Source organism: Neodiprion lecontei, chromosome 7 (assembly GCF_021901455.1).
Source record: "Neodiprion lecontei isolate iyNeoLeco1 chromosome 7, iyNeoLeco1.1, whole genome shotgun sequence".
In the NCBI taxonomy this organism is placed as follows: Eukaryota; Metazoa; Arthropoda; class Insecta; order Hymenoptera; family Diprionidae; genus Neodiprion; species Neodiprion lecontei.
The window spans coordinates 15,096,879-15,112,705 of record NC_060266.1 but is presented as its reverse complement, the minus strand read 5'-3'; the positions used below and the strand labels follow the sequence as shown (position 1 = coordinate 15,112,705).

The window sequence follows — 15,827 nt, the reverse complement described above, 5'->3', positions numbered from 1 at the left end:
AATGAATGCAAAAATGACGGGAGCTGCCTAATAAATGATTTCTGCTTCGCGTAGCTCTTCGATAATGGAGATTATTTCGTTATTGTGACTCGGATTTTCCGTTGCCTGAGATGCCAGGAGTAAACGAAGACGCTCCACCAACTCGTTTGGATCATCCCAGGAGACGTATTCCGTTTCAACACCTTGTCTAGTGATCATAGCTTGCTGAAGTAGACCTTTACCCTTTCGGCGAGGTGATGGGGAATAATCCATTCATTCGGCAATGACATTTCTAAATTTGTAACTGTTATCGTTTCGAACAGCCCCGTCGGATGAGTAATACTTTCTATGCGCGTTCGTTGCGAGGATTATGTTTTTAAAATTTTCCCGATCTCCAGCGCTCACAGAAGAACCGTCAGGCTTCTTCTTGAACAAAAGTTCCAGCAAACCCTTCGTTTTCGGGTAACGCGTGTCGCCAATACGAACGTAGTCACTCTCGAAAGATATCAACGAATCACCGATCATTAGTCCGTTTGAGAGGTTGCGTACACCGTACACGTTGTCCAATTCGCCTTTTGTCTTCGCATCTCTCATCAGTGCAAAATACTCGTCCTCGACCGGTGTTTCTACGACTGTTTCATCCCCTGCCGAAGCAAAGGAATCGTCCATTTCCGAGACAGTTTCATTTTTCGTTTCATTTTTCATCTCCTTTATTTCTTCTCTAATTTCTTCCACCTCTTGTTTGACAGGTTTGGTATCTTTTGTAACATTCACCAGTTCTTGCAACGGAGTCACTACTGGTTTGAAAACGTCACTCAATTTCTGAGTCGTAGATTCCCTGCCCCACTTGAGCAATCTGTGTTTTCGACGGATCGCAGCACTTGCTTGAGCGATCTGATGTAGGACATCTTTTTGCTTGGAAATCTCAGAGCTCTGCATGTTGAAGCAACTGAGTCTGCAACGCTACTGCGTCTCTCGCTCGGAAACGTTAGATTTCATTTCTTTTCCAGGCTAACAAAAGAATCGAACCCCCTCCTGTATCGTCCTTCGTTGAGCTCACTGTCTTTGTCGATCACCAGAAACCCGTACTTCTCACCGTTCCAGCATGCAGAGCACACACTTTTGAACTTTGTGTAAGACATATCGGTGTTCACATGGTCGTTGTATACGTGTCTCAGGTTCATATCGTCTTGTTTGAATAACACGAGTAAGTTTACGTTGTCGCGCACGGAATGTTTGGGAATACGCGCGTACGTCTGACAGAGATAGAAACAGTCAACGTCGTGATGTCTACCCATGCAAAGGTAGGCTCTAATATCGTCCTGCTTCTCGCACGCTACATCGTCAAATATGATTATTGAGTTGGGCCGTGCTTCTTCCGGTGGAATCACTTGCTCACGCTCGGTAGACGCAAAATACTCCGTATTCTCAACATGGTCCAGCAATTGCTTCAACAATCGGTATTTAGGTTGGTTGAGAGATTTCGAGTAGATGTAGATATTTCCAAATCTGAGTCCGTTGGGATGGGTTATGAGTGTGAGCAACGCATTAGTTTTACCACAATTCGACGGTCCACAGAATATCGCACGTACACTGTGCGGGAGTAATTCACCGTGCCGTTTGTGCTTTGCTCCGAAAGTTTGTTAAAATTCATCACGGGAAGCTTGGTAGGTTGTTTCTCAAACCGCGTCTCGGACATGACTGATCGGATTTGCTATAAATACCCCGTTTTAAAGCACTTTTCTTCAGTCAACGCACGAACATGATCGCGTACAGAGGTAAACGAAGCAGCAGCAGGCGGCAACATCGTGGCAAGGGTCTGGTGAATAGAATCATCAACAAACTTCCGATCGAGTTGCATGTTCCCGGTTACCAATACTGCGGTCCCGGTACGAAGTTGGCGAAAAGACTCGCGAGAGGCGATTCCGGTATCAACCCTCTGGATGCAGCGTGTAAGGAACACGATATAGCGTATTCGGAAAATCGTGAGAACCTTGAGGTTAGAAACGAGGCTGATAGGGTGTTGGCTGAGAAAGCTTGGAAACGGGTTCTCGCAAAGGACGCAAATTTGGGTGAGAAGGCAGCCGCTTGGGCAGTAGCTAATACAATGAAAGTAAAATCAAAACTCGGAATGGGAATGCGAAAGTCAAAAAATGTGACCTTGAGAATAATTGTAAATGCTGCAAAACGTTCTATGGTTCCGAGCAACGATGCAAAAGTAGCTATCGAATCTGCGCTGAAGGGAGCTGAGAACGCCGTTAAAAAAGCGGGTGGTAAATGTAAAGTGCGAACACCTCGCGCCCTACCGGTACCTTCGAAAGTCGGTGGTTTTCTACCGTTTCTGATTCCTATTTTTGCCGGTCTCAGCGCTGCGGGTGCGTTAGCCGGTGGTGCGGCAGGTATAGCAAAAGCCGTGAACGATGCAAGCGCGGCTAAACGAGAATTGGAGGAAAGCAAAAGACACAACAAAACTATGGAAGCTATCGCGTTGGGCAAAGGGCTTCATATGAAACCGTACAAAACAGGTCTTGGTCTCCATCTTTCAAAAAACTAGATGCGACGCTACCACGTCGAGCGTAGACTGATTGAAACTTGTTGAAATATGCAAAACTCTTGAGGGTTCCGCATTTCCGCGGTGTTTTTATGCGTAAACAAAATGCCCGAAAACGGCCCACGAAAAAACGAGTCAGCTATAATCAACCTTGACGACAAAGACGGTCCGGGAACACACTGGGTTGCGTACAAGAAACGCGACAATAATATCGATTACTTTGACAGTTGCGGCAACCTTCAACCACCCTCAGACCTCATAAAATACCTCGGCGTTGGCAGCGCCAAATACAATCATGAGAGGTACCAGGATTATGATACATTCGAATGCGGACACTTGTGTCTGAAATTCCTCAGTGGTGAGCTATATAAACATGGTGCGTGATTCGTCAAAGTCAGTCTACCACTCGCAGTCATGGATGATTCGTTAACGTTAACGATTTCGGGAACCTCTTCGATACTCGAGGCACAATATTTCCCACCGATCGAACTTGCTCGTGTTAAAAGTTATGCTCTTGGCTTGGTAGAATTGTTAACCTTTAATTCGATTCCCAACGTTGATGTCGGTCACAATAAAATTTACGTAGCTGACAAAGTGATCACCATACCTACCGGTAGCTACGAGATCGAGGACATAGAAAAGTATCTTCAAAACGTGCTAAGAAATACAGACATCAGGCTCGCCATCAAACCCAACAATAATACATTACGCAGCGAAATCACACGCAACCACACGATTAACTTTGAGCCGAATGATTCCATTGCTCAACTTTTGGGATTTACACCACGTGTATTGGAGGTTGATAAAACTCACGAATCAGACGTGCCTGTAACTATACCCAAGGTCAACGCGTTGCGAGTCGAGTGTAGCATTACAACGGGCGCCTACGTCAATGGACACAAAGTACACACTATTCACTAGTTTTTCCCGACCGTCCCACCAGGAGATAAGATCGTGGAAGTACCGTCGCACGTCATTTACCTTCCAATCACCGTCAAGACGATAGATTACGTTCAGCTCCGGTTAGTGGATAAAGACGGAGACCTGGTTAATTTTCGTGGAGAAGTTATTACTGTGAGACTACACATCAAATCGCAATAAACGATGGGAATTGTATATAACAGACTGTCAAAGATTAGGTATATCAGTAAGTCGGCATGCCCCGATCAAGTCAGTCGTCGATCGATTCCCGAACCGCTAACACCTCGAAACGTGGAGCTCCTGATAGCTCTGGGTCTGAAACTGACACCTTTTGGAAGAGGAATTTCCGACAAATAAGAATCCGATTTTGCTTTTTTATCATCTGCTACGTGCCATGGAGGAGGAAATCTTGAGCATTCAAACACCAGTCGTCTTTGACGAATCCGTTGCGCATTACGAGATTCACGCTCACAAACCTTACGCCTCGTCAACTTTCAACAACAGCGATGAAATTCGAATCACCGTTCAGCATCAGGATTTATGCATATTACCCAGCAAAAGTTCGGTACATATCCACGGACGACTCCTCAAACCTGATGGTACAGCTACTGTGAACACACAGCTCGTAAACAACGCCATCTGTCGTCTGTTTGAAGAAATTCGCTACGAAATTAACGCAGTTGAGGTTGATAGAAGCAAGAACGTTGGCTTGACAAGTCTCATGAAGGGTTACGCTTCCCTGCACCCTGGTCAGACTTGGCTGATGGAGAACGCTGGATGGCTCGATGTAGAAGAGAAGAAAAAATTAACCGATGCCGATGGTAACTTTGACGTACTGATACCGCTCAGCATGATATTGGGTTGCGCTGAAGACTACCGCAAGATCGTTGTCAACGCTAAACATGAGTTAATTTTGACGAGATCAAAAACTGACGTCAACGCAATCATGCAGACTCAGGAGGAGGAATTCAAAATCACGATCAATGCAGTGGAATGGCTTATACCGTATTTGAAACTCGCGGATCAGAAAAAAGTTGACCTACCAAATTTCATTCAGAGAGATCCGCCTGTTTCGATGAGCTTCCGCAGTTGGGAATTGTACGAATATCCCTCACTTCCCACAACATCGAAACACGTTTGGACTGTGAAAACTTCCACTCAGCTTGAAAAACCTCGGTACGTCATTTTGAGTTTTCAAACAAGTAAAAAGAACAAGACCGGCAAGAACGCAAGTCATTTCGATCATTGCATTATCACGGACGTCAAGCTATTTTTAAACTCTCAATCTTATCCGTACGGTAACCTGAACCTCAACATGAGTCGTAATCTGTACGCGCTCCTGTACGAGATGTACGCAAACTTCCAAGCTACCTACTACGACAAGAACCCCGAGCCGTTGCTGACAAAGAGAGAATTCCTTCGAGACGTCCCCTTATTCGTTATCGACTGTTCGAAACAAAACGAATCTTTGAAGTACGGACCTGTCGACATCCGTCTTGAATTTGAAGCTAAAGCCAACTTTCCCGCTGAAACATCGGCTTACTGCTTGATCGTTCACGATCGTATCGTCGAATACAACCCGCTCAGTGGTGGGGTGAAAAAGTTGGTATAAAAGCTGACCCGTTCCCACCATCTCGCACAGTTCAAAGATGGAGCTTATCGTTGACATACAAGGCTTTCGTAGACCTTTCAACAATACCTTTACATTGAAAGAATTGGCTATAATTTCAATCTACTCGGAAGCATCTCCATTAGTGTTTTTCTTCAAGCCACCTTACAAATGGAATTTACTGGACGTCAAATACAAAAGCCAAAATTCTTGGATAGAACGCGATTTTCACGGCTTACGTTGGAGCTGTGGAACCATACCTTTTGAGGAAGTTGAGCGGACCATTCAAGACAGGCTGTGCAAAGCTCAAACCGTGTACGTAAAAGGAAAAGAAAAACGAGATTGGTTGCTCAAAATCGTTCCGAAAGTTCAAATCATTGATATGTTGGACTTTGACTGCCCGTCGCTTGAAACCCTGCAAAAAACTTCAGCTGTGTCTCTGAGATGCGGCCTTCACACAATACCCAACGCAATCTGTGCAGCACGAAACGTTTGCATACTTCAGAATTGGCTACAAAATCATCGTACTGTCCGGATGGCGAGGCTGTACGATTTGTGTTACTGCGCAGAAGCGTCTACAAGAACGGTCCCGCATTCCTGGCGAATATATCACCCTGGTCATGATACTGTTGAATAGAATTATTGTACTATTTTTGTGAAGTAATTGTCAACCGTACTCTAAAAATTGTACTCAATAAAACTGTTTTTTTAAAGAATATTCATGAAATAATTTTATACCTTTACCTTAGCTCTCAAGAGAGAATTTTTTTCAATACGAAGCTTATGTAAGATTCGACCTTGCTCTCCATCCTTGACCGAGCTGTATTTAAACTGAGTTATGTTTTGCATTCCTAGAGCGATAGTAATCCAACACCGCAGATCCTTGGCTCTGTACCGCGGCTATCGGCCGACCTTGCACTCCGGTCTGAACCCGTCCAAATACTCATCGTAGAGTTCACATTACATGACGCAGCTCGAAACCCACCATCGTTGCTTAGTGGTGTTCGGAGTAGCATTTTCTTAGATTTTGAGACTTAATTCTAGATACAATTACAAGGTACGTAGGATTAAAGGTATACAAGATGGATAAATGAAAAAATATTCATAATTTAAATCTTTTTTTTGTTTATTGAACGTAAGACTCACACAGAACATTGGATATTTGAATATTATACGTATACAAATTCAAGTTGACCGTACGGTCCGCCAAGATAGCGTAGATGCAACCGTATCTCCTTACTGGCTGTCCTTCTGGAACAAATCTTCATTTTCGTGGAGGGCTTTGTTCACTCGGTTGGGCAGAAAAATCGTGAAAGCGTCATCCAAGTCCAGAACGATTTTATCTCCAAATTTCGTTTTAACCCGACGAACGCCACTGACCCGGTATTAGAAGTAGACTTCGAGGTCCGAGAGCTTTTTCAACGGCAGAAATGTCTCCAGACGAGCGACTTCGTTCAATTTTGAAAAGTCCATTGTCGTTACGGTCCAGTTGTAGGTGCTCGAAATCTCTTGTGAGTTGATTGAGGTCGGATCTGATTTTCAGCAGATGTTTTACTTCTCCAATATTCTTGAGGAGCAGTTCTAGTCGTTTCTTCAACTCACGTTGTTCCAGAGCACTTCTCATTTGCAAGAACAGCTTCAGACTGGCGATGAAGTTTTCACTTTTCGCTTATATAACGTTCCCCCACCACATAATTTGATGGAGGGTAAGGAATGTCACGGGGCTGATATCAAATACGTATGTTTGTGTATGCGCGCGCACCTTTTGGCATTCCAAGAGCGATAGTAACCCGACACCGCAGATCCATGGCTTTGAATGTACCGCGACTATCGGTCGACCTTGGATATCAAACCGACATCCGAGTAAGTGAAAAACAATTCTCGGAACCATTAATTTTGGAATGTCACGTGGTTGATAAGGTGGGAAAGGAATGTGAGGTGGTTGATATCAAACCGACATCCGAATAAGTGAAACACGATTCTCGGGACCATTAATTTTGGAATGTCACGTCGTTGATAAGGTGGTTAGACAAAACAATGCGTTCGACAAGTTTCGACTTGACGGCGAGCGGCATGCGGTCAAAGGATTTCGGTGCGACGTTGAATTTGAGACAAACAATTCTCGGAACCATTAATTTTGGAATGTCACGTGGTTGATAAGGTGGGAAAGGAATGTGAGGTGGTTGACGTTACACGTCAGCAGTCCTACCGTGGGAAAGGAATTCGGAGTGGTTCATGTTACACATCAGCAGTCCTATCGTGGGAGAAGAATGCGGGACGGTAAAAAAGTTCTCGCCCCGCTGCGCCCTCTACCGTTGGCAGGCGAGCACTACAGACCTTCGGTCGGTAAGATTGTCGGTAAAACAGCACGATTTTGACCCTCGATCGATACAACTGTCGGTAAGGTTGCACGGGGTCGGTAAGATTGTCGGTAAAACAGCACGATTTTGACCCTCGATCGATACAACTGTCGGTAAGGTTGCACGGTTTTGACCTTCGGTACGGCAGACTGTGACGTCATCGCGGAAAAGGGATTGAGTCTGGGCTGCGCGGAGCGGCTCCGTCGGTAAAGAAGGTGTTTGTATCCAGAACCCCCCTTGCTGTACTAATAATGTTGTCCTGAAGGGCCTTCGAGCTGGTGCAAATATAAAAAAGCTGAGGCTCAATGCGAACTGGCAAGCTTCAAACATGATCAACCGTTCAACGCACAAGTTTTAACAGTCATCCGACCAATATACGGAGATCTGGCCAGAGAAGAATTGCTGGAGAGACGTCTGGGGGCCTACACAGAGAACAGCAATTAGTCTTTCAATCCTACGCTCTAGAACGGGGCCCCTAAACATCTACATTGTGGTCTTTTTTCGCTTGAAATTGCTAGGTATATAGCATGCTGCCATTGTAACGAGGGATTTACCCTAATCCTGCAAATCATGTGTGCTATGGGTCTGCGTATTGGCGACGAGGCACATGATTTTGCAGCTACGCACGACAACGAGCGCATCGACCGTGCTGACAGAAGATCGACCTTCGAGGCCCAGACATCACGGAATGATGAAAGAGAGGCTAGTAGTCTTCAGTACGATTTTCATTTGGAGGAAGAAGGACCCCAATAGGGTGCCGGAATAGTTGATTGAGCGTAAGTAACTGAAATCAACGATTGTTTCTAACGATTCATACCGAAACTTTAGACGCGTTTTTCTCGAAACTACCTTTTTCAACCTTGTGCCCACGATATCTCAGGAACCACTAAATCGATCCACCCAAATTTTTTCGCCAGCTTGTTCAGAATACATCTACCTACAGCCCCTACCGCGGATAATAGTGTACATAAAAAATTACGACACGTACAACCTGAAGAGGACTGAAAAAAGCTGCCAAATTGAAAAAAAAAATAATTATCGTAGCGCCATTTTGTGATTTTTGATTTTATTAGTGTGATCGAGCTACGGGCTATAGAGGGTCATCTGACAAACCGAAATATATTTGAATATTTTGTTTCAGATCAGTCAAACGGGCGCAATCGTGGGTACCGATGAAATACAGCCTCTCGCGGTCCAGCTCGCCAAGCGAGTACGACTCAACGGAATGTCTTATCAAAATTTGTATACGCATCAAAAATATCAATAAATATTCACGCAAAAAGGCATCTCAATAAGTCTTACTGTTTTGACACAAAAAATTCATGCAAAACAATTTTTAAAAATCCGGTAAAACGGACCTTCCTTAAACAACCTGTTATTCTGTGAACCATTCACGGAGACGATACTCAGAGACTTTGGCTCGATACAGCTACACATTCTCGGATATTCCTTGGGATATATTTGGATTTCGCTTCAAAAACCCCTCAAACCGATTTCGTCCTGGCTTATTATTGACAAAGGAGGTTTTTCGTTTATCATTATCACAAAGCAATTTAACGCTCTTGATCAGCTGGTGTTTTGTCACTGGAAAGCCTTGTTGACTGCAATGAAAAATCCATTCGACAAGTTCTTTTCCTTCTTGAATGCTAAGCGTAGTAACAGGCTCTGGTGGTTTATCAGCATATTTTCCCAGTTTTTTGGCTCATATTGTAGACTCTGGTACTTTATACGTTCTCGACACCTCTGCAACACTTTTTCCACCGAGGGCTTCTTGCACAGCCAAAGTTAAATTTTCTTTATTATAGCCACATCTCTGTTTCTTTGCTTTTACTTTTTTTGAATTTGATTTCGTTTAACTTTCGACGTTACTTTTGACTTTACCCATTATGTATACAGATTATTAAAAAACTTCATAAGCCACGAGAGTGATCAAAATAATGGTGCGCACGCTTCGAAAGGACAGAGTCTAATACTGCGGCAAAGGTAGTATAACCGCAGCAATGCGCGCATGCTTGAAACATTCGTGCCAAATACTGCGGCGGTAAATTAAAAATGAAAATGGATCAAATTTTGATCTATGAAATTTTTTTAATTGAAAATAAGTATTATCCTAGTGACCGTAACAAAGTATAAGGATATTGCAGCAAAAACAAAGGAAACAAGAACCTTATACTGATACTCATTTTTCACAATTACTAGCAAAAAATGATGAAACTTTCACTCACAAGTACCTCTTCATTTTGAAAAATCAAGAATTAAATAAATAATCACGATCCGCATAATTTTGTTGATTCATTAGGTTTTTCAAACATTGAATTAACAGTCTAATTTTTTTCAAGTTATGAATAACTAGAAAAGCTTAAGTTCTGATAAAATTAAAAAAAAAAGCAGTGATACCCACATCCGCAGAAATACCCACACTTACCCTATTGTCACTGCAATCAAAATAGCGTTATATTTGTAACAAATGGAATATTAATTATTGACAGGAATATTTTTGTCGCTATAAATGTACTTTAATATTGTATCACCTGATATAAAAATGAATCGAATATTTTTTTTTCTCCGAAAGTAGCTTCAATCGTGACAATTTTTATACGATGTTGCCCGTAGCACATATTTATCAACAGTACCTAAGGAAATCGTATTTGAAGGTTTTAGGTTATTACGGATCCTCGTAACAACACGTTTGTGAGCATGCTTATTATATCGATTATCGTAATAAATGTCATATATCGATACCTCCTAATGATAAAAGTTTATGGGAGATATAAATTTGAAAAACTTGTGATTTCGAAAAATTAACGACAGAGCGAGGAATCGAACCTGGCGTCTAGAGATGCTTGACCGAAGCCTTACTCCACTAGACCACCTAGCCTCCCTGACTCTGTTGTCGTTAATTTCTCTCATCACCAGTGAGTTCAAATTTGTTTTCTTGTGCTTGGTATGTGTGAATAGAAAGTTACGTCTCTTGAGCACCTGATGTAAGAATGTATGTAGATGAATGTTTACATGTTACTCGCTAAGATAACAGTTTATCGTAGCGAATCCGTCAGAAACAGCTCATTTGCGCGTTACGAATTCGAAACATCTCACTTCGGCATTCTCCGCCGTAACACGTTATCTGAGCATTCATCACATAATCAGCATATCTGTGCAGTTCTCACAGTAACAGCATATCTTAGCGTTGATGGTATACACGGTTCAAATAGGAATTTGAACATTTAAAGATAAGTTAACCAATATACTTATCACACCTCTCGCTACGATTTTACAAATTATCAATTTCGGGAAAGGAATCTTACTTGAATGAAAGTCGAAGAGCTTAACAGCGTATCTGAGAGTTACGTGTGTGTTCCATTATAGAGAATCCTATCTCAACGTCACGAAACTATAACACCGTATGTGTCGCGTTTGGCCGATGCGATAATACTCATTTCTTTACTGTTCTGCAATCACGTCAGCAACATGCAGAAGAACTCAAGAAGTGCTCAAATTATGAGATTGTGTGAAAGTAATGACGAGAAACAGGATGAAAATAACAATGAACAGTGAGACAGAAACAACTCACTCCCTTTAATTTGTTTGATAATTTATCAAAATTATTGACAATTTATTCTGAACTATATTTTATTTTGAATTGCTTCTACTTGATTAAGTTCGGCGCCAGTTGATTATCAAAAGTAACGAACAAGAAATAACGGCTAAGCTCAGTTGGCTGACAAATAACAATAAATAGTTTTATTTATAGACTCTATTCGCAAGGAAGTTCATTTGGGGACCCGAGAAAAGGAGAATCCGAATTTCCAAGAGCATAGAAGAAAGAATTGGACAGAATATACAAGTTTATTTGTACTTACAAATTGTTGTCGAAATCCGACTCTCACAATTACGAAGCCATATCAAGCTGGAACCGCCACGTTCGAAAATCGAAAAATTTCCTATGGAATAATTAAGGGCTAATTAGAGGCTAATTAAATGCTCTATTTTCGAATTAAATGCTCCGCGTTTTTTAAAAGAAACCTGTGGCGGTGCCAGCTTGACATAAACCTGGAACCGCCACACCGAAAAAAAAACGGAAAACAGGTGAAATTTCGGAAGAGTGTTAGGGTCATAATTAAAGGCTAATTGAAGTATCTTGGAATTGCTTATTTTTAAATTAATTGCTCGGTGTTTTTTAAAAAAAACCTGTGGCGGTGCCATCTCGATATAAACCAAACTTAAAAAAAAACGGGAACGAGGTCAAATTTCGAAAAAGTGTGAGGGTCATGATTAAAGGCTAATTAAAGGCTACCGGAAAACCACCCGCTCGAATTACCTGCTCCACCCCCGGGGGTGGAAACCACCAAAAAACTCGAAAAATCGGTTTAACTCTCGGACGCAACAATTTACAGAGTTCGTACGCACGTAAAAATTACTCCAGAATTAAAGGCTCCCGGAAAACCACCCGCTCGAATCAAATGCTCTACCCCCGAGGGGTGGAAACCACCCAAAAACCAGAAAAATCCGTGTAACTCTTGGACGGAACAACTTACAGAGTTCGTTCGAGTGTTAAAATTACTTCAGAATTAAAGGCTCCCGGAAAATCACCCGCTCGAATTAAGTGCTCCACCCCCGAGGGGTGGAAACCACCCAAAAACTAGAAAAATCCGTGTACCTCTTGGACGGAACAACTTACAGAGTTCGTACGAGTGTTAAAATTACTTCAGAATTAAAGGCTCCCGGAAAACCACCCGCTCGAATTAAGTGCTCCACCCCCGAGGGGTGGAAACCACCCAAAAACTAGAAAAATCCGTGTACCTCTTGGACGGAACAACTTACAGAGTTCGTACGAGTGTTAAAATCACTCCAGAATTGAAGGCTCCCAGAAAACCACACGCTCGAATTAAATGTTCCACCCCCGAGGGGTGGAAACCACCAATAAACTAGAAAAATCCGTGTAACTCTTGGACGCAACAACTTACGGAGTTCGTACGGGTGTTAAAATTACTCCAGAATTAAAGGCTCCCGGAAAACCACCCGCTCGAATTAAATGCTCCACCCCCGAGGGGTGGAAACCACCCAAAAACTAGAAAAATCCGTGTAACTCTCGGACGCAACAACTTACAGAGTTCGTACGCACGTCAAAATTACTCCAGAATTAAAGGCTCTTGGAATTCCTCATCTTTAAATTAATTGCTCGGCGTTTTTAAAAAAAAAACCTGTGGCGGTGCCAGCTCGAGATAAACCAGACTTAAAAAAAAACGGGAACGAGGTCAAATTTCGAAAAAGTGTTAGGGTCATAATTAAAGGCTAATTAAAGGCTCCCAGAAAACCACCCGCTCGAATTGAGTGCTCCACCCCCGAGGGGTGGAAACCACCAAAAAACTAGAAAAATCCGTGTCACGCTTGGACGGAACAAGTTACAGGGTTTCTAGAGGCGTCAAAATCACTCTTCAGTCAACGACTCTCGATACACCGCCCCTACAAATCAAATGCTTCACAGTCCACCCACAAGAGTGTGATTGAGACACGAACTTTACGAATCAACGTAGCAGGTGGATGAAACAGGAACCAGGATTTTCAATGCGAAAAAATGCTCGTGTCGCGTGAATTCGATACAATTTTTGTGTCTTGTACTTTAATTTCAGCATCGTCACCAACGAACGTCATCCCAGCGCAAATGAAGCGTTGCTTTTGCAGTTATTGATTTCACTTGTGTGGATTGCAGGTGAGTGATGGAGATTATTTTCTATGTACCTTTCTCCACACTATAAATATTACTCGTCACCGCCACCGACGTCACCATCACAGGAACTTAGCCCTTTCTTCTCTTTTCAGACGCTATCTAGAAAGATAGACACAATGGTCTAAATTGTGCTACAGGCTTGAGAAAGTGAGTGCGTTATGTAAAGAAAACTCCTACTCCAAATTTGAAATCTTCAGAAGCTGCCAATTTTTTTTATGGCCTGGGAGTCAACGATAGCCGGGTCATTTTGGCAATATCAATTTATTTAATGAATAATCCGTGTAACGTATAATAGTAATATGAACATTCTCCAACGCACCACCGTGACGAGGGCTTACCGGAGAGCTTTATTGACGATTAAAAATCAACAAAAAAAATTCATAGACGCATAAGCGAAAGTGTTCTTACACATTGATTGGAATATAAGAATTTCACAAAATATCGTTTTCCGCCTGAATTTCACGACTGAACTCGTCTTTCACCCATATAAGCAGGCGTAAAAAAATCTAAAAAAATTTGTATTATCAAGGATGAAATTAATTGCGATGCTTTTTTTTATAATAACAAACACGAAAAGAATAGTGTTTCACCTATAAGATACAACGACGCTCGTCCAGGACTGTGAAACTGCGTTGGGCATGCGGTACATGAGCGACGAGGTTAGAACGCTGCATCTCTACCTGCCTTAAAGACGATCGTTGGTGTTCTGAATGATTGGAAGACCATCGTGAAGCTGTTTTTTCCATGTTATACGTTTACTCAGTGAATAAATTCAAACTCTGGCGGATAGTTGTAATAGATCTTTTACCGTAAGAATCGAGACTCAAATATACTGGTAAAATTCGCAAAATTCCACCACTTATGCGGGTGGACGACAAGCGTGTCGTGGAATCCAGGCGGAAGATGATATTTTTCTAAGTTTCTTATATTCCATTCTCTACAAAAATATGTCTATGAATTTTCTGTACGGCGCATCGTTAGCTAGTGATGAAAATCAGAATGAGCCACAAACAATTTTCTCCTATGTAATCCTTATGAAAAATGGAAAAGTGCGATGCGCAACCTCTTAATGTTAAGATTGAGAGCTAAAATTTTGAAAGACGTATTTTCGTGCTGAAATGGAAGTTCTCAACTTGTTTGAAAGGAAAAAAAATTACTTTTTTTTATACTATCTAGCTGTACATTCAAAATAGTTGTAAAATTGATTATTCGATATTATTATGAATGTGACTTATAGTTAAGACCTCAAGAAACAAGAAGATATTTTTCCAGTATTTTGGGTATTATAAAGTTTTAAGTGGTTTAATGTGCCGCGAATGCAAACGGCTCATGTTTACCTTTGGTGAGGTACGAAAAAACGGAGTATGGTTTCAGGATGAGGGCTTACATAGCTTTACAGCACATGATGTGAATGCAAATATGTCGATATATTGTCGATTGATGTTCCCAACACAGAAGAAAAGTTAAAAATGGCAGTTTTGATTATTTCAAAAACTCTTGCAATTGAAATATTTCCCGAGATGTGCGATGCCATGATGGCTAACATCACGGTCGCCTACACACAATCCACATTCTACTGAAATCATAAATGCTGTGAGTACCAATAGCTATTTTGTTGAGTAAAAATGATTTTTGCCTACCGATGAGATTTAATATTAACAATGTGTACTTATAACCAATTACCAGCGAATAAAATTGATGAGTTTTCGATACATAATGCAATTTAACACAGGTCAATTAAATGAATTTACTCGAAGCGCTTGCGCATTGACAAGCTTTTTTTCCTAATTGTCGAAATACCCTCTGTTCGCCTGCATTTTTGTGATCATGATTAATTCATATTTTATTATTGATATTTTTATTATTAATTATTACTGATTTACGATTCTGATTTATGGGTGGATTCAATTCAATGGATCAGGGGCGATAACGTCGGAAATGAACCAAGTCAACGTAGAGTGAAATATGTTTTGGATGACGGTGAATGGCTTATACGGGCAGAACACATTATCGCAGTAAAGTTGTGAGCGAAGAACAATTTTCAACAATGTTGACACCTGATCCAATAGCACTCCACATTTATACACCAGCACGAAGTTACGGGTAAAACCAGAAATTACTCTATTTAAAATAGTCTCGGGAATCATGGATTGAAACGGGGTATCATGATTCCTGATAGCGACGAAGTAGTGAACTTTACTGCAAAACGGTCCCGTGAAACTTGAATTCTTTTGTACTACTAACAGTACAGAATGATCGGTTTGATCGTTGACAGAACATGAGATCAACTGAACACTTGAGAATTTTGTGTACCCTGAAATTCACTCAAATTTCTCTGCTGATTTTTGTAGGGCTTGTGTTGTTGAAAATTCTTCTGTTATCAGAGACAATTCAATAATGCATTGTTTTGAAGTGACTGAAATCTGAAAATTAGAACGGATTACGTCAACTTGTATGGATTTTCTGAAGCACAAACTTTTGGACTGTGCAGCGGAGAGCCTATGATTGAGAGATTAATCTAACGCTTCCAAAGACCATCTAACTTAATCCGTCTAAGAGTAACACCGATTTTTCTGGTTTTTGGGTGGTTTCCACCCCTCGGGGGTGGAGCACTTAATTCGAGCGGGTGGTTTTCCGGGAGCCTTTAATTAGCCTTTAATTATGACCCTAACACGTTTT

General features: G+C 41.6%; 1 protein-coding gene and 1 long non-coding RNA gene across 2 annotated transcripts in view; both read left to right on the top strand.

Moving 5' to 3' along the window:
- The window catches only part of LOC124295564, a 284,978-nt gene that overhangs the window by 186,328 nt on the left and 82,823 nt on the right, over nucleotides 1-15,827 (top strand). The gene's annotated exons all lie outside the window — the stretch shown is intronic.
- On the top strand, nucleotides 13,110-14,724 carry LOC124295345. Its single transcript, XR_006905261.1, has 3 exons — nucleotides 13,110-13,130; nucleotides 13,241-13,295; nucleotides 14,523-14,724. It is a non-coding gene; the product is annotated as an uncharacterized LOC124295345 (long non-coding RNA).